Consider the following 24,575-nt stretch of genomic DNA (forward strand, 5'->3'; position numbering starts at 1 on the left):
TGCTTATGCTTTATCCTATTTTATTCTGATGGATCCTTCTAGTTTTTGAAAGAAGATCTTTTGGCTAAAATAGCCTCTCATGTCACTTTTTAGTCATGCTGGCAATCGTTTGACTTTCCTTCTAGCTTTCTTAATATGTGGAGCACATCTGGACTGTGATGTTGGACACTCTTAACCTTTGTAGCTGCACCTTTCAGGGCTTTTTGGGGTTTTTTTTAACTAAATTTGTTTTAAACTATTTCTCTCATTTTCTCAAAGTTTCCCTTTTGAAAGTTTTTAGTGCTGGAGCCGTGGATTTACTTATTGTCCCCCTTCCAGTCATTAATTCAAACGTGATCATATTATGATCACTATAGCCAAGCAGCCCCCACCACTGTTACCTCTCTCACCAAATCCTGCACTCCACTGAGAATTAGATCTAAAATAGCTCCCTCTCTCGTCTGTTCCTGAACCAATTGCTCCATAAAACTGTCATTTATTCCATCCAGCAACTTTATCTGTGTAGCATGTCCTGGTGTTTCACTTACCCAGTCAATATTCTTCTTATTGCTTGTCCAGAAACATAAACATTAACAATGTGCTCTCACTTGTACAGCTAAAATACGTCAAAGCACATTTGAGACCTGGCGGCTGCTGTGGTGACCACATCCAGAGATGCCTCTCCTGAACATCACTGGCATGGAACACTAGTTTTCAGAAGCAGATGAGCAAATAATTCAGGATGAAGTTACAGACCCATCTAGCACATTAGTCTTCCTGTGGCTGGCTGCACAGCATTATGTAGACTGTGAAATGACACAAATATATTTCCTTGTTGCTGTGAGCACCCATACTTGTCCCTTTTCTCTGTCTCTTTCCTCCTTTGGCTGCTGTTGCAGCACAGGGAGCATAGAAAGAGGCTTGGCGGTGGTGAAACAAGTCATCCTGTCAGATTCAGGCTTCTCCCCCTCATGCCATCAATCTGCGCTTATGCCACCCTCTAGGCAGTAAGGATTTTCTCAATTTATCCTGTGTAAATTCTGCATCACGTGTCACGCTTTAGGACATATGGGTGGGGTGCCTAATCAATTCATTATTCTTCATTGGCACACTCATTACTGTATTTATATAGGCAACTGTGATAATACCATTTATTGCATTTTAAGAAATGTGATAAATGTTTAGTGCATAGGATGAGGTGTTTATCAAGCAGTAAATGTTGTGTGTGTGGTTTTTTTTCTTTTTTTTTTTTTTTACTGTGCAATAAATGCCATTGATCTCAGTGAGCCCAACTTTCAAACATGTCTGCTGTTTTGGCATTTCCATGTGTAAGTGGATGAGCGGAGATTCTGTGGTGGGATCTGCATAGTTTTATAAAACATGACCTATTTCTGCTCAAAAGGTACACGCACACATTTTGGCACAAGTGGATGTTTCCAATGAAGGGAAACCAAATGCTTTATCTTTATTTATTTTTAGAAATATATGCTCATATATTTCATGCACAAAATAATTATGACACTGTGCAAAGAAACACCCAGAATTAAAAACGGAGGCAGATATTTTATATAATATGCATGTATACCATTTTGAAAATACTTGTGTGTGTAGTTGGAATCACCGATATCTTCTTCAGTTCACCTAAATCCCCCAAGTACATCACCTGGAACCCAGATCTCCTAACCACAAATTGCAGGCAGCAGACTAGTCTCATTTCACTTGCACGAGTCAATTAGCAGGTATAAAAGTTTACGAATAGGTTCTGTAATGTATGCATGTATATCTCTTACCAAATAGCAACTAATGAATGCACTTCTGAAGTCCACCCTAGAGCACCCCTAGACTAACCTTTTCCTCCCCGGTAAAAAAAAATATGCAAAACTGCAAACGTGTGTGCTCTTACTGTTAATAAAATAGCATATATGTGCATACATGCTACTTATACATGTATATTTGAATGCATGGATAACACTTTGAAAATTCACTTGAAGATGTAATATCTTTCATCGATCATCCACAGATGACCTTTCATTTCTAAGACCAACCTGATGTTTGGGAACCATTTTTCAATTAGCTTTGGTTTTACCTCTGTTGTTTAGTCGATGTTTTGAAATTTACCCTTGAGAGCCAATACAGAGACTGCTATTCTGACAGAATCTTTGTTTTTCTGATTAGAATATTGTGGCTTTTGTTTGTTGCATGGATGATGGAAGTACCTAATCCACTGGACATTGGGTTTTACTGCTTTTGACCACAGTTAAGGTTTTTTAATAATGCCCCCTATTTTTTTTCCTGCATTTATCTTATTTCAGTTTTAATTGTTTGAAATCCTTAAGAACGGTGACCGCATGCATGCATTCATTCTGAACTTTGGAACATTAGGTTCAGTTGCTCGAGGCTTGGAAGAAGAGCTCATAAAAAGGTGGTGATGTCTGACGAGGAGGCTGTGAGGAAAGAGTACACATCGTTTTCTTTAATGCTAGGATTCTAGCCATTTATTAAAGCAGAATGGCATCTGCACAAGAGTAACTAGAATGGAGGTTAAATCCCCTACTGTTATTCTGTCATTAGCTCCGGGTTTCCAGCAGCTGGAAGCAAGCGCTCTGCATAATGGTCGATTTCTAAGGGCCCTGGTGAATTTTCTTCCTGACATTTAAATGGCAGAACATCTATCAATTTAAAACCCATGAAAATCTTCAGGGGGGTAAACATCAAATGACTACATCTTGTGGAGAAAAAAAAAAAAAGGTACAGTATCTTCTTTTTTTTTTTCAGTGTTTCCTTGAGAAATCCCTGGTTCACTGCAGTAATCACTTGTGAGCCTTAGAATAAAGGGATTTTGCAAACACTGCTGTAAATATCATTGGATACCTTATTTCATTACACTAGTCTTCTCACCTGATGGAAATGGGGCATGAACCTAATGTTTTGTGTCATGGTAATCCAACAGTATTGTGACTGAAAAGGTTAATTCATGGAAGGGGGGGGGGGGGCAGTGTATTTTGTATTAGTGCAGAACTTTAGATATTTACAATTAAATGTACCCAAGGAAAAACTTATTCCTTTACATGAAGCCCCCTCTTTCCAAATTTACCTAGAAATCCGGTCTGCTGCAGTTGCATATGTGTCTTTCTCTGTAATGGCCAAACGAGTCGTATTTCTATATTTGAATAAAGATAGATCAAAGGAAGTTTAATGAAAAAACTTACAGAAGGGTCTGAAGAGTGCATGGAATTGAAAGTTATTCATAAGATGCTATGAGACAATTTGCAGTGGGTCTTCTGGTCTCAGGAGCAGGGAGAAGATGATTTCAAGTCACTGTGTATGCACCCAAATGTGTTTAAGATGTTTTATTATTATTTTTGTTTTACAAGTTATTTGAATTGGTAGTGTAAGCAGGCATGACTTGGAAGTCATGCAGCAGTCAGCTTTATAAGCCAGTAGTTTATCATGTGACATTTCACATTGTAAAAAGTTCAGGAGACCATGAATTTCTTGGCTAATCCTTGCTTAGGGAGCTTATCAACAGGGGCTTGTAGAAAACTCGTAAAGTTGGAGAGGCCTAAGTGTATCCTGCATGACAGAAAAACCATCAGGAAAGTTCAAACTGAGGTCAGCTTCTGTCTCTCCGGCAAGGTTGGGAGAATATGGTCTTCACGGTTTTTCTAAGCTGAAAATAAGGTGCACCATGCCCAGAATTCACACTTCAGCGGTGCTAAACTGCTGGCCTATCCCATTTTTTTTTTTTTAAATCCACCTCCTGATAAGAGCATGTTACATTAACCCATTGCACCCCCTTCTACAATATTTGCATATTCCTTGCCTGTACGCCTTCATTTCATCTCCCTCACTGTTACCCAAGGCTGGCCATTTTGTTTTATTTAGAAATCACAGCAATATTATTGAACTAGATTCTGGATACAATCCGTGAGTAATCGCTCTGTATGCAGTTAGGGAAATTGATTAAGCTCTTTGTCAGTTGGCTGTGGAGAGCAGCAATCAGCATCCCCACTGGGGGTGATTTAAACGTAATGAAATGTGCAGGGATGAGACACGACAAGGTCACCTCCATCATTTAGGGGACTGATTCTTATCCTCCTCCTGATGCAGCAGGAGCAGGAAACTCAAAACATATTTGGCTGGTTTGGATCATAAAGCAAGTACTGATTTATAAGTAACTGCATGAAATAATGCAGTTCTGGCTTTACATTTCAGAACTGCACTGATGATCACTAGACTGATTTATGTCTTTCTTTGTTTTATACGTATAAAACTATAATACTGGTAATGCCAGTAGTGCAATTTAGAACCGAAAAGGCAAGAGTCGTTACAGGTAAGGAAGAAGATGCAGTAGTACTATAGAATAGCACAAGAACTCACAACTGGCATGCCAGGGATGCTGCAGGAAAGCATGGAGGTGTATTGGGAGGCCATCTAGATGCAAGGCCCCAGGATTAAAGTAACCAGGATTTTATGTACATTACCAAAAAAAAAAAAAAAGGGACTTCATACCAATGGCTAATTCGGGGCTTGATTTACTAAAGCATTCTTCCCATAGACACAAAATGGGGGAAAAGCCTTAACTCACGGCTAACATAATAGAAATACACAGAGCATGAGAATTATACTTGTAAATAAAGTATGATGCGTGTATAAAAGGACAAGACTTATCACACTCATCAAATAATGTTTATTATGAAATGATGTAACTGAACCTTAATGGCACTCGTTAGAATGTACTACCCGACACATTTACCAACTTTAATTTATGTGCCTGTATGTAAACCGTTGTGATGGTATATAACTTAATGACGGTATAGAAAAGATTTTAAATAAATAAATAAATTAAACCAGGCCCTCAGACTAAAAATAATTCTAACAAGAGGGACATGGATGTCTCCTTGGTGTTGTACCCATTTCCCCTGGAGCTGCAAAATATCACATTTATCATCTCTCACGCCCTCATCCCTTTGTTGCCAACCTTTTTAAACCCAGTTTAACTGCATTGTTTCTTCATGAAGGAAGCAGAGCTCTAGAACAGGGGTGGGCAAACTACAGTCCGTGGGCCAAATCTGGCCCATCATCAGTTTTCTTCCGGCCCGCCTATCGATTTAAAATTTACATTATATGCAACTCGCTCAACATCGGGCCCTGAATGGCACAGGAAGAGGGCCTGAGGGCCTGATTGCCTCGTGGTGAATGAAACTGTGGGCTGGCAGGGTTCCCATTCCTGCCAGCAGGAAGGGGACCGGCACCACGGCATGGCTTGCTGGCATGGTTCCACCCCTTGCCAGCCAGAACAGACCCCGTGGCTTGGTGAGCTCAAAATGGACCTGCCGGTGAGCTTCCAGCACCCATCGGCAGGAAGAACCCCAGCAGGAAGAATGAGTCACATGGTGGTGAGGGTGGGGAGTACCTGAGAGGGGAGTGAAGGGAAGCGACTAACTAAATGTGGGGGGAGAGAGGGTGTGTGTGACTGAGAAGGAAGAGAGTGAGTGGGAAGGAGAGAGCCTATCTGAGAGGAAAGAGAATGAGTGGGAAGGAGGGAGAGTGACAGAAGATAGTGGGAAGGAGGGAGCTGGCAAAGGGATGGGAGTGAGGGTTGAATGAGATGCAAGGGAAGAGTGAGTGGGAGTGAGGGGATTGAGTAGGAAGATGAGTGATGGGGAGGGGGATGAATGACTGAGGGGTAACGATTGAAAGGTGAGTGAGAGGGAAGAGGAAAAGAGGAAGAGGGGAATGAGAAACGAAGGAAGAAGGATTTGTGAGTGTAAGTGTTATGTGAGAGAGAGGAGAAAGTGTTTTATTCTTCTCTTCTTCCCTCCAGTAATCCAATCTGAGGGTGACTGGAAATCAAAAGTTCGTAGTATGGAGAGAGGAAAAATTTCATTGTGTTTTGCTTTATTGGGTGTTTCATATAACTGCTGTTTTGAAATATTTAATTGATTTTTGGGAAACATTTAATGTTTTTTTTATCCTTCTTTATTATTATTATATGTTATATTTTTCATCTGTTTTGAAATAGTAGTATGGTTTACTAACTGTTATGATTGATTTATATTTCTTGACTTTGTTTTATGAGGAATGGTGGTATTTCTGTTTTTGCATTATTGCACTGCATATGATTCTGCAGTTTACTTTTTTGCCTGCACCTTTCTATTTCTACTTTATTCTTATTTGGTGAGAATCTGTCTGTGTTCTGCATTTGTGACTGAGGTGAGGTAATCTGCTAGTCAGGAAAATGTATCTCGAGGGTTGAGGGTCTTGCTAATCTTGTGATCCATGATTGAAGGGACTCCTCGGGTACTAAAAATGATGGTGGATAATGCCTGCAGCGAGTGCTGGGGGTTTGGTTGTCATGCTGAGGTGTTCCAAGGGGGGAGCCCTACCTCATCCTGCCCACTCGGCCTTTGTTGTGGTCAGTAACTTGTAATGTGGCCGCAGCACAAAAACTTTCACCCACCCCTGCTCTAGAAAGATTGTCGCAGATGTACTGAGTTAGTCCAATAACTAGGTTTCACTTACAGCTTGTTTGTTGATCCTTATTTATATACATTTAAATGGACTAACAATACCGTTTTCCAAAATATCAAAATTTACTTAGATTGGTCAGAATGAATGCTCATATTTGCAGATTCAAACTGACTGAAAATACTTTTATTTCATCCCTTTCAGTTCAAATCAGGTGTAAAATCTGGAAAGTGCTTTATACATTTTATAAATACATAGATCAGTAGATCTAGGGGGGGTCACAAAATGAAACTCTAGGGAGGACGTCTCAGAACCAACGTCAGAAAATATTTCTTCACGGAGAGGGTGGTGGATGCCTGGAATGCCCTTCCGGAGGAGGTGGTGAAAACAAAAACAGTGAAAGAATTCAAAAGGGGGGGCATGGGATAAACACTGTGGATCCCTAAAGGCTAGAGAATGGAAACGAGGAAAAGAGTGCATGGGGGTGACTTGATGATGCGGTGGTTATTAATCCTGATACTTTGATGCAGCTCAAACATTGCTCTGCTTCAATGGCAAGGCATAACGGGGAATTGGATTCAAACAGCAACCAACAAGGGTCCCGACTTTTATGGTCTGGGAAACAGTTAAGCATTGGGTAACCTACATGGCACAGCACAAACTGCCATAAGCTTGTTGGGCAGACTGGATGGACCATTTGGTCCTTTTCTGCTGTCTTTTCTATGTTTATAAGAGTATATTCAGGCTAACTTTAGCCAGATAACTTGTCTGCTCTCCGGCTTACTGAATATTACTCCCATAGTGCCCGGAATGGTAAGGTGGATGAACTTTTAATTACATTTAATGATTTACAGACCTACCCCTCCTGAGCAAGTCACATCAAGGTGGTGTACAATTCAAAACCTAGATAAAAATGTAATATACACAACACTGAACAGAGACAACAATTTACTGCCTATAGTAAGACAAAAATCCAGAATCTTATGAATTTTAAATCGGGTAGAATTCAATTTTACAATTTTCCAATGCCTGTCTGAAATTTCTGATATAATGTAAGATTATTTTATTACTTTCCCTTGACCCTCACAGGTTAGTGTGACCTGCAAATGTGCATAGCTACTATGCAACACCATTGTGGTGTTCTAGTAGTAGGGTAGTAAGAGTTAAAAAAAAAAAAAAAAAAAAAGAAAAAAAAGAAAAAGGTAATTCTGTAAATAGTTTAGGAGTAGAAGAATAAGCTTACGTTTTATTTGCAAGGATGCGTATGTTGTTGCAGAAGGATTTGGAAAAATGTTCTATAATTGATATTCATATAAATCTATTAGGCTGTACAACTGATTAATCTTGGTATTGAAAATAGCGAGAATTTGATCAGTGCCCCGTACATACTAAACTACCATCGGGTGAGCTCAGTGATCCTCAGTCCAATAATATATTAATGCTTCCTCCTCTAGCAATGATGGGCTGCCTCCATTTTATTTAGCACCTCTGTGCTTTGTTCCACTAATTAATTAATTAATTTTTTTTTTTACCAGTCCTCCCAAGAACTGACTTCCACAATTATTTAAAACCAAGCTATTTCTTTTAGGGTATTCTACTATTTACTCTTAAAAAATGTTTTACTAGCCAATCAGCATAGAGTTTCAGGTGCATTGTTGGACAGTAAATCCACTAGAATTCATACATATGATGATTAAAATCCATTCAAAATGTTTGTTTAATTTGTATTTTCTAAAAGCAAGTCTCCTTGGTAGCAGATTCTGCTGTTATAATTGCCTTTAAGTTATATTACATGATCTCACTTTTGACAGAAAATATTTGACTTGCAGTAGCAGACAATTATCCAATGGCAGAGCATAGTATAACAGTGACAGCACTTAAATATTTCACCTTTCACCTCTTGTACTGTTGCCTTTCTTAAGCAATGCTTTTACTCTTTAATTCTTATTGTATATTGCAGAAGCTCCAGAAATCCACAGTGAAATGAATGTAGATGATTCTGTGGTGGCCTTAGGGCTTAATGCTTTGTTGTATTGTTCTTGAGTGCACGTTGCCCTGTTTTCAGCAGAGATGTCTGAAAGAAATTGATGCTTTGCTTGGAATAAAGCAAATACTATTAAATACTATTCTATAATGCTATTGAAATGCTGATGATTAGATACCACAAAACAGGCTGGAAATGTAAAAGACAGGGTAAAAGCTTTGCATGATTTAATTTCGTAGGCCAAGTAACAGGAGAAATGGATCAGAGCAGCTCTTTTCTCGTTGGCCTTTTATTGAAGCAACTTAGTTGATTGAAAATTTGGTTCTGTCACCATTAACCAGTTTCCTTGAGGGCCATTCATTATTGTTCCTGAACCAATTCGGGCTTGTAAAACACAGCAGTACTGAAACACTTGTAATATCAATTTTTGACACTGTTCTGAGAGACTTTGATGGTGGCCAAGAGTACCTGTTAGTTTTTTTTGATGTGTCAGCTGCATTTGATACGATTAACTCAAAATATTGATCCATCGTTTGAGGAAATTAGGAATAAATGGTCAGCCTTGGTTTTAGCTCATATCTGAATGACAGGACTCAACAGATACAAGTAGGGAAGAATTCTTCCATTTGGTTTGATATCGCTACTGCAGTGCTGCAGAGTTCTGTGCTCTCTGCGATACTATTTAATGTTTATTTAACTATATTTTGTAACTTGTTAGCTGGTTTGGGGCTAACTTACTTTATTTACATGGACAATATACAGTTTCTTTTGCCAATACAAGGCTTCCTTGCCTCCTCTATTGGATATCTGAAAATCTTTCTGGAGCAATCCAGAAGTGGATGTCTTACAAACTCTGCATGTTGAAGCATTTTTAAGCCATTGTTGGAGCCAATGGACTTTGGATTTGTTCTGTCGCGTTTTGAATGTTGCGATTCAAATTCAATTTTACGTCAGTTGCGATTACTCCAAAATTCGGTGGCCTGGTTGTTAACAGATTACAAGAGGTTTGATCACATTACCTCAATATTAGCAAGATTACACTGGCTTCCAATATACTCACATATTGAATATAAAGATCTCATGTTAATTCATAAATTAATTGGACATGTAAAACCTCCGTAGATTGGTGCTGCTCTGAGAGTATATATCCTATCTCGATCTCTTTGGCCACAAAACAAAGGTTTATGTTTTAATCTGTATTTTATGTATGTGCCAAGAGGCTTGTAAACTGCACTGACCTTTTTGCAAAATGTGGTATAAAAATGATTTTAAAAAATAAATAAAAAATACTATACTTCAGATGATACTTAAAAAAAAAAAATGAATGAGCTGGAATTTAATTTGATTTTGGATTACCACTTGACTTATCCTTGCAATCAGTTGTTAAAACAATAGAAGAACTGTAACCTCATAACGCCTGAGTACATGGAAAGAGCTAGAGTCAATATTTGCCTTTGAGAGCACATGGACAGAATATGACTGTTTGAAAAATGGCTGCAAGTGAAAAGTGAAAGGCAGTTTAGAGGGTGAAGGCCTTCTGAAGATTAAAGTGAAGGTTTAAAAAAAATGCATTTTATATAGCTGTAAATTTCATTTTTCCACTCAACTACTGTGGGCAGGCAGAAAGAAATTATTGGGTAGTCCAATAGGGGACATTTTACTGCACTACTTAGCTTATTATAAATCATGACAGATGCAGTAAAATTTAGCAAAGGTTAAATATAAATGGAAGAATTGATTTAGTTCGGTTTCTCAGACCTTATTTGATAGGTTGCTGATGCAAGCACAAGTTATATCTAAATAGTTGGCTACCCAGAATGTTTTCTGCAATGCCAGTAGCTGCTGTTTAAATTTATTTTGATAAAGCCCTTGATTGCTTGAAATGTGCCAAGTTTAAGCATGATGTCATGGCACCTCAACTCCCTGCCAGTTTGGAAAATGGTATCAGTCCAGGAACTCTGCTTTCAGATTTGTCATCCCAGTCCTGGATTTTATATCCTGTTTCCGCTGTGATACCGTGACAGGCAACAGGTTTCTAATTCTTGTTTATGGATGCTGAATTAGCACTCGGAGTGCACAACACCAAAGAACCACACCCAATCATCTAACTCCATTCTTCACCCCCCCCCCCCCCCCCAAATCAGTACTTCAGATTGAAATGTTTTCTCACAGCTTTGAAATGAGACAGTAATGTTAGGTACAATGGTGCAGTCACGGTCCTTGAGGTTAAAGTCTGTCTGAAACAGTTGTATGCTACTTCCACTGCTACTGCACAGCTACTGCTGATCTTGTTAAGACGAAGGACTCTTAAGTGCAACACTGAACTCTAAGACAAATAATTAAATTGTGAAGTTAGTCGGGATCTGACTTGGACCCTGCAGTCAATTATACATTTCTGAAGTTTGAATGGTCTTTCTGAAAGGGCTTATCAAACTCAATTTTCAGGAAGATTTACTTCCTTTCAGCTCACTTGGAAGACTCCAGTCTTTTCTATAGGAATTCCTAGTGGCAGGAGCATCTCTGGATGCACAGCAAGCTGTGCCCTGGTTTAGAATGTTGTGCTAACTAGCAAATGACTGATTTCAATACCAGCAAGGATCTGAGCCATGATTAATTGGCTACTTTCTAAAAGAAAATGCATATTTAATTCCTGAGTTACCAGGATAAGTAGCTCCTCCCATTTACACCTTGAAGCATCTTTTTTTTTTTTTTTTTTTAATCTGTCTAGATTTTAACCAGGTAATGACTTATCCAGCTAAAATCTAGCCAGAGAAGAGGTTGAATATACCAAAAACTTGACATTTAGTTGATAACTTTGCCTCAGACTTAGTGATGGATAACAAAGAGAGAGATCCCGAACAGGAGAAATGGCAAGAAAAGGGGAAGGGTCTGGCGTGGAGTGAAAGAAATGAGTAGGGGAAAAGGAAATCTTCCCAGTTTATATTTTGTGTGCTTTCTTCCCAAACCTTACAGTGCTTCAGGTGAATAAGCAATGAGAATGGAATGGGATAAAACAGGAGAATCTTTAATCCACAGGGAAACCTAAGCTGGAATCATCTGTTTTTTTAATATATTTCACAAGTCAAAACAATCCTGGACTTTGGCCAATGAAGTTTTACAAATACGATTTGCTTTTATTTATTTATTTTTCTTTTATTCTGGCTACAAAAGCTTTTTTTTTTTTTCCCCCCTCCTTGATTTTCCAGCACGGTTTCAAGTGTAGCGCCTGGTGACCCAACATTTTATTTTAATGAGAACTGAGAATGACCTAGAAAAAGTAACATTATAAAAGTTTCCTCTTCTGTTCATCCACTGTATTAAATCTTCCATAAACTTCAGACTACAATATTGGCAGACTTAGTACTGTAATAAGGTGCCAGAAGGGAGAGGAGGAAGTCATTGGGGGGGGGGGGGGAATGGGATGAAAGCCCCTCCAGGCAATTGAATAAGCAACATTAGTTTAATTGCACTCTTTAGGCTGTTTTGGTAAGTTATTGATGCTTTTTCTTTTCAGGGCTTGTCTGTTGCATACACAAGTTATTAGGCTACAAAATGCTAATACTGTCTGGTGTGACATAGAAAAAAGAACCCCCTCTTCTCACTCTCTCTTTTTATTTTTCTCTCTTTCAACCTTTTCGTACCAAATCAGCCTTGTTTTTTACCCAAGGGAGATCGTATCAGATGAATCCGATCCATTTCTTTGATTGGATGAACAGAGAACTCAGTCAGGGGTGGGCAGTGCTCTGGATTTCAGGAAAGTGTGTGGCAGCTGTTCTACATCGAAGCCTCATGAGTAAACTAAGCAGAGTCTTGGGGGTTGGCACCTTACCGGGTCATTCATCAAAATGCGTTACGGCATTAACACCTGCAATAACACCATTATCGCAGCGCACATCACGAATGCAAATTCGGCAAATTTATTTAAAGGGGAGGGGTTTGGGATTAATAAAAATGAGGGGCATTATCGCACTGTGTGATAGTGTGCATTTCACTATCACACACTTTTAATTCCGGAAATAACTTCACCTTTTTCCTGGTGTTAAGCTGTGTGAAATGCCCAAAACGGCCATAATGGAATTTGCGATAAATATTGCAAATTCCATTTTGGGCATAGGGAGAGGGAAGGGGAGTGGAGTAGAGAGAGAGAGCCTCTGGTGTGGCACACATAGTAGTCAACTATTTATTGTGCTATAGGATGCCCAGCTAGTAACTCAAGGTGATGTTTTGGTGGTGGTGTAGGATTTTGGGGCCAGTTTTACCTGCAGAGTGAGACGTACGAACAGCGCAGTACACCTCAGTGAAGACTTGACATGATTTGGAGTGAGAAACGTCACACACAGATGAGATTTCTACAATGTTCTCTTGCTGTAGCTTGATGGACTCTCTACCAGGGTACTATCAAGCTAGGGTGAGAGAACATTGAAATCCGTTAACGTCTTCTCCAGTTACCAGTTAAGATACAAATTTGATATAGTCTGTAATCATGTTATGCTAGTTTTACTTTTTTCTTAGGTGTCCTTATTTTCTGACCCCCTTTCATTTTTGTAATATTGATGTATGAGTTGCTATCGAATGATGTTTCTTTTGTGATTTCTCTTTTTCTCTATATACTCATGTTACTATATGCTTGTAAATTGAATACCTCAATAAATCTAAAATATAAATAGAAAATTAGGCACAGGATACTTTCTACCTCAGCAGAGAGGTATGAAAATTTACCCCTTATTGTACCAGGTCCATGAAATGAACACAGAATTGCCATAATACACTACTCCAAAACTAGAACATTACTAAAGGAGTACTGGCTGTCCTATGGTCATTTCTGGCCTGGTTTGCCCATGAGAATTAAAGTGGCACATTTAGGGAGAAGTGATTATGTAATATGACCTGTACTATATGTGAGTTGAACATTTAGTTGCAATCTCTCACTGCAGCAATATCAAATATTTCAGCATGATGCGCCCTGTTTCTAGCTGGGATGTCGATGCTCTGTCGTCTCAGGTTATGTGGTTGACCGCAGCAGATGAGTAATCGGAATGGTTGCTTTTCAGGCCAGGAATTCACTGAGGCTGAGCAATTCTTGGCTTTGCCAACCTCAAGTTTTCATTGGAGGATTTCAGAAATTCATTATGAAGTTCTTATGCCCCACACCAGACATCTTATGGCTACACTAACCAGAAGGAGAGAGTCCACAGTTAAGGAAAAATAAGAAGATTCCGATCCATAATGGAACTGTCTAATCCAGAGTTGAAGGGAAAGCAAGTAGGTGCTTTCATTTCCATGTGCTAAAATAAAAATCTAGTTTTTTTTTCAAGAAGGTCTTTTTCAACACCCACAGTTTCTGTTCTATTTTAAGTACTCATTGGATGATTAAAGATGCGATTGTCACTATGAGCAAAAATGATTGCTCTTTTGCATGAATTGGTGCCTCCGTTTTACACAATGTGACTGTACATGGTACACTCCACACTGTAATTGGGACAAAAAATTGGAAATGAACATGCTTTTATGGACAAATGAACAATGTAATGATATAATCTGTCTGCCGTTGGCAGATGAAAAGATTTATTTTGCAGAGTGAACACTAGGTCATGTGACTTCTATGCCTTTTAAAATGATATTTAGGTGCACAGGAACTAAAATCTAGCTTGGGAGGGAACCAAGATAGCTTTGGCAGCTTTATGCTTTGTAGAGCTCTTTCCTTGCTGGACATTTTTATTTTTCACTTTCCTTGAAAACAAGGTGAAATAAAATTACAAAAATATAGGAAAGATTTTCTCTTCTGAAGATAAATCCCAAGCATCTTGGGCTACAAATATAGGGGGATTCCCTGAGAGAGAAATGTCCTCATGTGCAGCGAATGGGGAATCATCTTCCAAACCCTGGCTTAATTCCGTTAGCGAAGCATAGCTGACCAAAAGGGGAAGAATTGTTAAAGACTCTGGCATACGTATTCAGTAAACGGGTGAGGGGACAAGTTTTCTGGCTAAAGTTAGCCAGATAATTCATCAGAAATAGTCAATGTGACAAGTCTCCTGCTGAGTATTCTTGGCTAAAGTTATCTGGATAATGTTACCAGATTTTATCTGGATATTGCATACTTGGTTAATCTTAACTGGTTATATTCAAAATATAGCCATTTGAGCCATTTAAATCCAAATCTTTCCCATTCGATTCCTTACATTTCTTTCAAATACACTTACTTAAGCAGGTCTTATATTAATAAGGACCATAATTATGTTGGTATAGATTCAACTATTGCTATTCATCTAACTGAATTATAAACATGGGTCCAAGGGGTACCTCATGCTACTTGTAATCTCTGGTTAAATATTCATATTTTTTTGTGTGTATTTTTTTATTAATGCAAATGTTTATGCATACTATTGATTTGGTACTCATCTTTTGTTTCATATCATCATCCCCGACATGAGTCTGTGTTTTCTGCACCAGGGAGTCATCACATCACAGCTGGCATAGCTTTAGCTTTATTTCACTGTTTATAGCATAATCTGGTAAACAGAAAGAAACAGCACAATACTTAAAAGATAATGTTTCCTGCAAGGGACTAATCAGGGACTCCCATTGCATTACATCCGTATTGGTGCACACTTCTTATCCATTCATTGATCAGCAGTGCTGACAATTCATAATAGAGTCTATGCCAACTATTGAATCTTAGGATCCGAACAATGGATTGCCAATTATTCTGTTAATTACATCAGGCTATACCATTTTTCTTCCACATTGAGTCCCACTAGTTATACTGATTTCAAATTATAGATCCAAAACTGTTCCCTTTTAGTTCAGCCAAGACAGTTTCACTACTCCTGTCCATGACCCTCGAACCTGTTCAATAACACTCCTTCATAAACTCCCAAAGGTATGTCCATTATCAATGTTATATTGAACAGGGTGTGTAGACTTCTGAGTAACAAGATAACTCTGTTTTTATTTCCTCCTGTATACAGGATGCATCTATACATCTCCCATTACAGACTGGGCACAGAAAGTGCATGCTCCATGCAGATAGTTTCCATCTGGGTTAACCCCAATGCTGTATCCCTAGTTGGTAAAGCTATTTCACTATATGCTCTTTGATGTTATGTCCCCTGCTGTTAGCAAAATTTGTATCTAAAGTGGAAAATGGAGCTTTCCTTACATATGCAATATCAGCCAGAGGAGATGGAGATGCAAACAGGTAATACTGATTCATAGAGTCAGCTCAAACAGAAGTATAGAAAGTTCTTTTAACCAAATACCAATTTATTGAAGCAAGTAAAGATGATTTGTAATGATAGCTGGGTTCCCCAGCATGCATGTGTTTCACAAACAGTGCTACATCGGGAAGGACATTTATCTTTACAATAGAAAACAGGAGAGCAAAAATCATAATGTATAGCAAAGATACATAAAAACAAATCCATGTACCCCACAGAAGAGAAACAAAGTAAGCACAGCATACCTGCTGATATACAGTCAAAACATCTCATGAAACTGTGAATAGCATCTGACAGCTTTTCAGGTTGACTTCAGTAAGACTGGCACTGTAAGAGTTGTTAAATACAACCTCCAAAAAGAGTGCCAAAAAAAAAAATCACATGACCAACCTCTACCAATCACATACACTGAAAAATGGGCCAATCAAGAGGCTCAAATATGCCTGCAAAATTATAAAGATTAGACATACAGAAACATAGTGTAAGACAACTTCCAACAAGAGCATCAAGTCACATGACCAGTGTCCACCAATACAAACACAGAAGAATGGGCCAATCAGGAGGCTCAAATAGAGTGCCTACAAATTTGTAAAGATAAGGCATTCAGAAGCACAGTGTAAAACAGAAGGAAAGAAAAAGAAAACAAAACCAGAGAGCAGGCAAAATGGACAAACATATTCAAAGAAGTTCTTGTGAACTTTTGGTCCATTCTTCTGTGTTTTTATTGGTGGATACTGGTCATGTGTGTGAAAGAACTTTCTATGCTTCTATTTGAGCTGATTTTATGAATTGGTATTACCTATTTCCATCCTCATCTCCTTTGGTAAACAAAACTTGGCCAGCCAATCTGATAACACTTGATGTAAGGCTAGTATGCACCAATGCTTTTGCCTCATCACCGTTATAGCCACTGACATATCGGTATGCCTTGTATTCTTGATGGGGATCGTGGTGGGGCTGATTGTAAGTTAAAAGCAGCTCTCTATTCATGAAGAATACTCTCTCTTGTATTTCACTTTCACTATTAAGACTGGATAACCCCTCATTAGAGACCACCTCACAGATTCTTGTGCTGGAATCTTACATTCCATTGTGTCTGAGCATAGATGTCAAATCCTCAGAAACTGACTGATTGGCAAGCTCATTTGTAATTGATGGGGGTGATGACTCTCAATGGCTTTGTGGTACAAAGTTGTACTAAGAATACCATGACTCATGATGATTTTTACATCTAAAAATGCCAATTTATTGAAAATATATTCCATTGAAAATTTTAAATTCACATCTATGGTTTTAAGCACACAAGAAATTCCTGTAATTGTGGCATGGATGCTTGCCATAGTTTAATCTGATGATACCAACCTGAACTCTACCAGAAGTTTCTTCAAAATGTGAGACATACAAATTGGCTATATCTTGTATCATTGTGGATCCCATGCCTGTTCCATGGATCTATAGGTAAAATTCTCGTTCAAAGCAAAAATTGATTCCTCTAGGATATATGGGGCGGATTTTAAGAGCCCTGCTCGGGTGTGCGCCTATTTTACATAGGCCTACCGGCGCGCGCAGAGCCCCGGGACTCGCGTAAGTCCCTGGGTTTTCCGAGGGGGCGTGTTGGGGGCGGGTCTGATCCGTGCGGCGTTTTCGGGGCGGGATGTAGCATTTCGGGGGCGGGTCCGGGGGCGTGGTTACGGCCCGGGGCGGTCCGGGGGCGTGGCCGCGCCCTCCGGACCCGCCCCCAGGTCGCGTCCCGGCGCGCAGGGATTTACGTCTCCGGGAGGCATAAATCCCCCGACAAAGGTAAGGGGGGGTTTAGACAGGGCCGGGGGGGTGGGTTAAGTAGGGGAAGGAGAGGGGAGGGCAAAAGAAAGTTCCCTCCGAGGCCGCTCTGATTTTGGAGCGGCCTCGGAGGGAACGGAGGTAGGCTGCGCGGCTCTGCGCGCGCTGGCTATACGGAATCGGTAGCCTTGCGCGCGCCGATCCAGGATTTTAGCGGATACGCGCGTATCTACTAAAATCCAGCGTACTTTTGTTGGCGCCTGATGCGCCAACAAAAGTACGCCAAATCGCGCTTTTTGAAAATCTACCCCTATGTGTTTAGATTTTTAAGTCTATTCCCATGTTCTTTGCAATGAAGAGACCGCTGACCATTTTATTAGCCTGTCTCTGGAACAACTCTATCCAATTTATATTCTTTTGAAAGTGCAGTCTCCAGATGTGTACACAGTATTCCAAATGAGGTCTCACCAGGGACATTCACCTTTTTTTCTACTGATCATTTCTCTATCTATGTACTCAAGTATCTTTTTTTTTTTTTTTTTTTTGGCTTTTACCATCACCTTAACCCACCTGTCTGGCCACCTTGAGATCATCAGATATGATCACCAGATTCCGCCCTTGTTTTGAGGATAGAATTTCAACCCTTGTTAAAGCAATGCAAGATGCTTCCAGGAGTGGTTCGAATACAATACACGTTTGGGGATTTTGGGAAGGTCTGGGTGGGTTGTAGTGGGGGTTTCCGGAGAGTGAGATTAGAAAGGAGCCCTCAGTGTGTGTGTATGTGTATGTAACATATATATTTATACACACACACACACTGAGGGCTCTCCTGAAACCCCCACTACAACCCACCCAGACCTTCCCAAAATCCCCAATGTGTGTGTGTGTGTGTATATATATATATATATATATATATATATAAATTTTTTTTAAATCAGAGGTGGGCATGGAGTCTCCTTAGTTGTTGTGGCCGCAACTTATTTTTATTCTTTTGGGGGAGGGGGCTTGATGAGGGAGAGGGAATCGTGCACTATGCCAAACACAATTTTAATTGATTTTGGGGGAAAGGGGTCAGGCCTCCTGCCCCAGAAGGTTTTTTTTTTTTTTTTTTTTTGGGGGGGTTGGTATTTAAACAGCTATATTTGGAATATAGCTGGTTGATCTTACATTTATCTGGATACATGTACTCAAATAATCTCAAGTACTCTTCCATGAGGCGGTTCTGGTAACACTGAATGTTGGAGTTAGCTAGATAACTTATCTGGCTAATTTAACTCCACCATAGAATACCCATGAACCAAGTTATCCAGATACTTTTTATCCACCTTAACTACTTAGCTGGATAATTTGGAAGCAACAAGAGTGCAGGAATTTTGAAAATCTGTGGTTTATCTGGCTAAGTCCTAAGCTTAGTCTGACAAACTATTTGAATATTGACCTTTGGACATCTTTCCCCGACTGGGATGATTTGCATTCTTTTACAACTGCTGCTGCCTGGCAAGTGCTTGATTCCTCTTGCACTGGGACATATGGAGAAAGCTGTCTCCACGGCAGATGGGAGAAAGCAGCATCAGTGGTGGATGGATCCATGGCTTCAGTGGTTTCTGAGGGGATCAGTGCTGGAATCATGCTTGTAATCACTGCAACAGTGATAAACCACTGGTGCTGCAGCAGGAGCAGTGGCATCTGACGGTGGTCTTTGGTCTTCAGGAGCTTCAACCAGAGTGTTAGGAGACCTGCCTGCACCAGATGCTATCATAGGATTTGGGGCTACATCTCTTACAAAGGGGATGATACTGTTTTTTTAATTTTCCCAAGGAAGCCACTAACTTTACAAATGTTGTGGAATGCTATGCACAAGCTGGAATGGTTGCATTAGTGGCTGGACAACAGAATGTGCTGAAGGTTGAAGACCAGGTGCCACAACACAAAGGTTCAGACAAAGGATTTTTCTGAAAGACTGGTAATCACTGGAAAAAAATGTGGATAGCCAGCGGGCTTCAATTGCAGTGCTAATAAACAATAATATTGCTTTGTGTAGATTAGTAGAAAATAATATAGAAGATGTTTCTAAGGCTAGATATTTACAGATGACAAATTTTGCTCCAACACCTGGTTTAAATTTATGTAAAAAAATATATTTGAGAGAGGATTTAGATAACCTCAGATTCTCTGCCACCCATTTTAAAAGTGTATTATCTAGCAGAAAGATTTGATAAGGTTATTGGTTCTCCTGGGAATTTAAAATTAGTTTGGCACATTCCCTTTCAATGCTGGGCATTGCTTTAAAACAAAAAAAAAGAAAAGCTGCCCTGCTAGCCACTTTCACTTTGGACTCAAGACTGTCAATGGCTGCTCAAAATGGTTTTCCTTTAAAAAAAAAAAAACCAAAAAAACCCTGAACCCTTTTGGGATAATAGTACGGTTTTTATGGACGTTTCATGGTCCACCAAAGCTGGAAGATGTATTCTTAATACCCATCAGGATATGATTAATCTGGGAATTAAATTGTCTTCAGTGCTTTTGCAAAATAGTATTTAAGCCGCAGATACATTTTTTACACCCTGATCAGTGCATGTTTCTGATCATGTGTTTGAATTGCATTTTCTCACCTCTGTATTTCAGTAATAGAAATAGCCTTCTTTTTCTTCTTTTCATTATTTTTTCCCTGCTTAGGTTTGTGCACCTTTTCCATGATAGCCACTTATTTTGTGAAGTTTATATGTATAGCCTTGGTGCCACGTTTTATGGCATTTGTGGTTGTTTCCCCTCCTTTGCTCTACAGTGGACTTAAACTTTTTCAGCTATTAGATCTTTTTTTTTCTTGATTTGTTGTTTTTAATATTTGTATGCGCATGTACGTGTGTGTGTGTGTGTGTGTGTATATATGTATATATATATATATACACACAAAATAGACCCAAAAAATTGGCAATGTCTACCTAACTAGTGCTTGATATAAGCCACAAAATACCCTTAAAAAAAGGGGAAGGAAAAAGCACCTATATTCACTTATAATATTTGATACCACAATTATTTAGAATAAATCCTCATATTTATTGAAAAAATCTTTTATAAAAATGTTTTGTTTGTATACAATTCAAAATCCTCATACAAAAATGTAATATAAAAAATGTTCAATTCCTAAACCTAAAAACCACTGTTCATCTCTCAACTCTAACTAATCTCTTACTGTCATATAACAGCTCTTTTTTTTCAATACTGTATTGTAATACTAAGGATTAACATTTCATGAAGTGTAAATTTTACATTTATATATTCAGTAATGGAAATGTGTTATACATGTATTGTTGTATTGTGCTCAAATATATAGGGTGATCTATTGTGTTTATATAAAGGGTGTAGTAGTGGGCTGTGCTTAAGTATAAAGGGAGATTACATTTAGTGACAGTAAGAGATTAGAGTTGAGAGATGAACAGTGGTTTTTAGGTTTAGGAATTGAACATTTCTTATTATATTTTTGTATGAGGATTTTGCATTGTATGCAAACAAAACATTTTTATAAAAGATTTTTTCAATAAATATATTTTTATTCTAAATAATTGTGGTATCAAATATTATAAGTAAATATAGGTGCTTTTTCCTTCCCCCCCTTTTTTTAAGGGTTTTTTTGTGGCATATATATATATATATATATATATATATATATATATATATACACACATATATATACAGTATATTGAGGGTATAGGAAGGATATATTATTTGGTTATGTATATAAGCTAGAATTTTATAAAAAAAAAATCTGATAAACAGAAACTATAAAATAGTAAACTAGCTTAACAGAAAAGTTCACTGATTTCTGCTTATTTGCATTTCTAGCCATGTAGCATTATAATGTGTGGCTCACAGATCCTCTTTCATGATGAGATCCTGTGCAGAAAGAAGACTTTCAGATTACCAGATGATTGTGTGACTTTCTGCTTCCATCTGAAAATTACTTTTCACTTACTTCATTCTTCCACAGTGAAAATAGAGGACTAAATATTCCTTCCGGTACAGATCCATGAGAGCAATGGGGGCAACCTGTGCTCTCCGTGGTCGTGCGTCCTGCCTGTGGTCTGGCAGATGCAGTATTATCACAGTACTCATAGCTTGACTGCTGTAGACAGTTTATAACCCAAATGGTCCCATGTCCCGGGCTCTGTCCTCTGTGTAATCCATTGCTAGTTCATTATGCAGTCATGAAATGAAGCCAGGAATGTGCTGACCTTGTTATAATTAATGGATAGTGGTATAATGGCTTTATATGACTCATTAGATGCTGAGAAGGGATCCAGAGCTTCCACATTCACTTTAATTGAAATTTTGGAACATTTATTACTTCAGGCACACACTACAGTACCTCGGGTTTTTAAACCTGAAATTGATGACTTGAGTTGATTAGAAGATGAAATCAAGAGTTGGTTAGAAATGTTAGAGGGCCTTAAGGGAGGGCAGCGTGGAGGTGACTTGGTTGGTCACGTGTCCCAGTCTGATAAGAGTACAGGGATGGAGTCAGGTTGTAAAATGAGGTTGATAGTTTTATTCTAGGCTCTCACAACCCCTTTAAAACAGATCTGTTTGATTCACAAGACCATCTTACATAAAATTCTCAGTTTATCATTTTAGGAATGATACTCAGGTGAGCCCCAGGGCCGAAACCACCAGACTTTTATTAGAAGAGCTGTTTAAGGAGCTCAGGACTGAAGCAGTACAAGATATGATTGGTCAAGTGTCAAAGGCATTAAATGAAGAGTTTCTACAATATTTCTAATTGTGCAATTATTATTTTTATTGCTTTGTGTAAGATAAAATATCTGACACATATAATTGTATAATGGCCATCAATTCTCATGTTTAAAATGTAAAAATATATATATGATTCAGTTCAAACACTACATTTAACATTTCTGCAATCAACATTTTTATTAGGTTTCAAATTCTTCTTATTTATGAATCATAGTTGATACTCTGGCTAATGGGATGTTTTTTATACCTTACTCTAAAAACCCTTATTATTTAGTACTGCTGTTCTTCTATATAGTCTGATCTTTATAGTAGTATAATATAGATTTTGAACTCCAAGCAAACATGGAAGTCAATTTACAGAGAGCTGGTGAGTGGGTAAGTTATCCAGATAAAATTATGTATGTAACTTTATCCAAATATTCACTGAGATTTACCTGAATAATCCTGCCTCCGAATATATTCGGACAGTTACATTCTTAACTGCCTAATTGTAGCTGGTGTGCGCTGAATATCTTCAAGCGCCTGCTAAACTTTTAATACACTCAGGAATGCCTCTAGCCCCACCTCCTTATTTTGTGCACATAGATTTTGGTGTGTACAAAGAGTTGCCCTCACAAAATATACCCACCGTATGATGGAAGGGAGGAATTTAATCCCCAAACGATTACCTGGCTAACTCCCAAATTTAGCTGGATAAGTCTTATGAATATTGACCTTATGCACTTTAAATAACCAATAATATGCCCTTTTCTGGAGTCCTGAATTTTGAATGTGGCATCCAGGCAGGGGCGGATTGTGGGAAAATAGTGGCTCGGGGGATTTTTCTCCATACTGGCCCATGGGTACCCAATTACACATACAGTTTGGTGAGTCACCAAATACAGAATAAAGGGACCATAAAATATACACAGAAATGCACAGACAAACTGAACTGGAAATCACAGCAAGTTAGACTGTATGTAATGCAGCAATGGAAAAACAGAAAATACCATCATTCCTCATAAAACATCAAACAATAAAATCAAGAACTATAAAACATCAATCACAATAGGAAAATCATACTAAAAATATATATTTCAAAACTACTGATGAATAGAAGCTCCAGTAATTTAACTCATTACAAATTTTTGAAAACTTCCCAAACACCAATAAAATATTTCAAAAACAGCAGACATCAAATAATATTCAATAATTAAAACTATTAAGGATAAAGAACAATCCCCGGCTCTCCATACCTGAGAACTTTTAATTCCAGTCACCTTGAGATGGTCATGAATTAGTTGTTCTCTAGCACACATCCTCATATGTTCACGCATGCATACACACAATCTTGCTCTATGGCTGATCTAACTTATCTGACTAACTTAATCAGATTAGAATGAATATTGCTATTTATTTGGTTAAGTTAACCGGATAAGTAGCACCACCCAGATACGCCCACTGGCTGTCTACAAATTGGCTGGCTAAAAGCCGGATAAGTAACACATGCAACTATCTAGCAGCTGCTGATTTTCAGCAGACCACTAGCTAGCCAGCAAAGTCCTAATCCAGCTGTCCAGTGCTAAACGAGCTTTCAATTGAAAGGAAATCTTGAAGCAAGAATTTGAAGACAATGACATTTGATTAAATCCGTTTTTCTCCACTCTTTGGCCTAGATTTATCAAAATGCTATATTTATAGCAGAAATAGTGTCCGTAATAAAAAAAAAAAAAAAAAAAAAAAAAGGGGGTGTGTGGTTAGGCTAATTTCCCTGCTCCCGCATCGCATAGGTCATTTCTGCAAGCTGCGATAAATTTATTGTGCTAGAGACCAATATGTAAGTTTATTATTTATACCCCTGTAAGGGGGGGTACTTTTAACTTGGTGTGGGGGGGGGGGTAGGCTTGGGGGGGGGTTTACATGCACAGTAGGAGGTACGAACAGCAAAGTTGACATCACTGAAGATTTTCTGCTGTTTGAATCGATGAAAGTTTCAAGAGGAGCTGATTTGTATAATGTACTCTCTACCTAGTTTGAAGCACTAAGCTAGGTCAACTCCTCTTGTAACTTTCATCGATTCAAACAGCAGAAAATCTTCAGTGATGTAAACTTTGCTGTTCGTACCTTTTATTGTGTATGTAAAATTGCCCCCTTCCAAAAAAAAAACACACTGAGTTAAGTGCCCCCTCTTACAGTGGTATAAATAGTAAAGTTACATATTTGTCTCTATAGAGTCTCTCTCTTGCATGTGCGATAATGCATAACTAACAAAACAAATGTGTAGTTATTTCTGGCGTTAAAACCCGCAGTGCATTGCTCTACCACATTTGACATTAGGAGCAAAATGATAAATGACCCTGTAAGGTTGTAATTAAAAGCTAATATCACATATCAAGTGTGATAGATTCTTG

Source organism: Rhinatrema bivittatum, chromosome 18, assembly GCF_901001135.1.
Source record: "Rhinatrema bivittatum chromosome 18, aRhiBiv1.1, whole genome shotgun sequence".
In the NCBI taxonomy this organism is placed as follows: Eukaryota; Metazoa; Chordata; class Amphibia; order Gymnophiona; family Rhinatrematidae; genus Rhinatrema; species Rhinatrema bivittatum.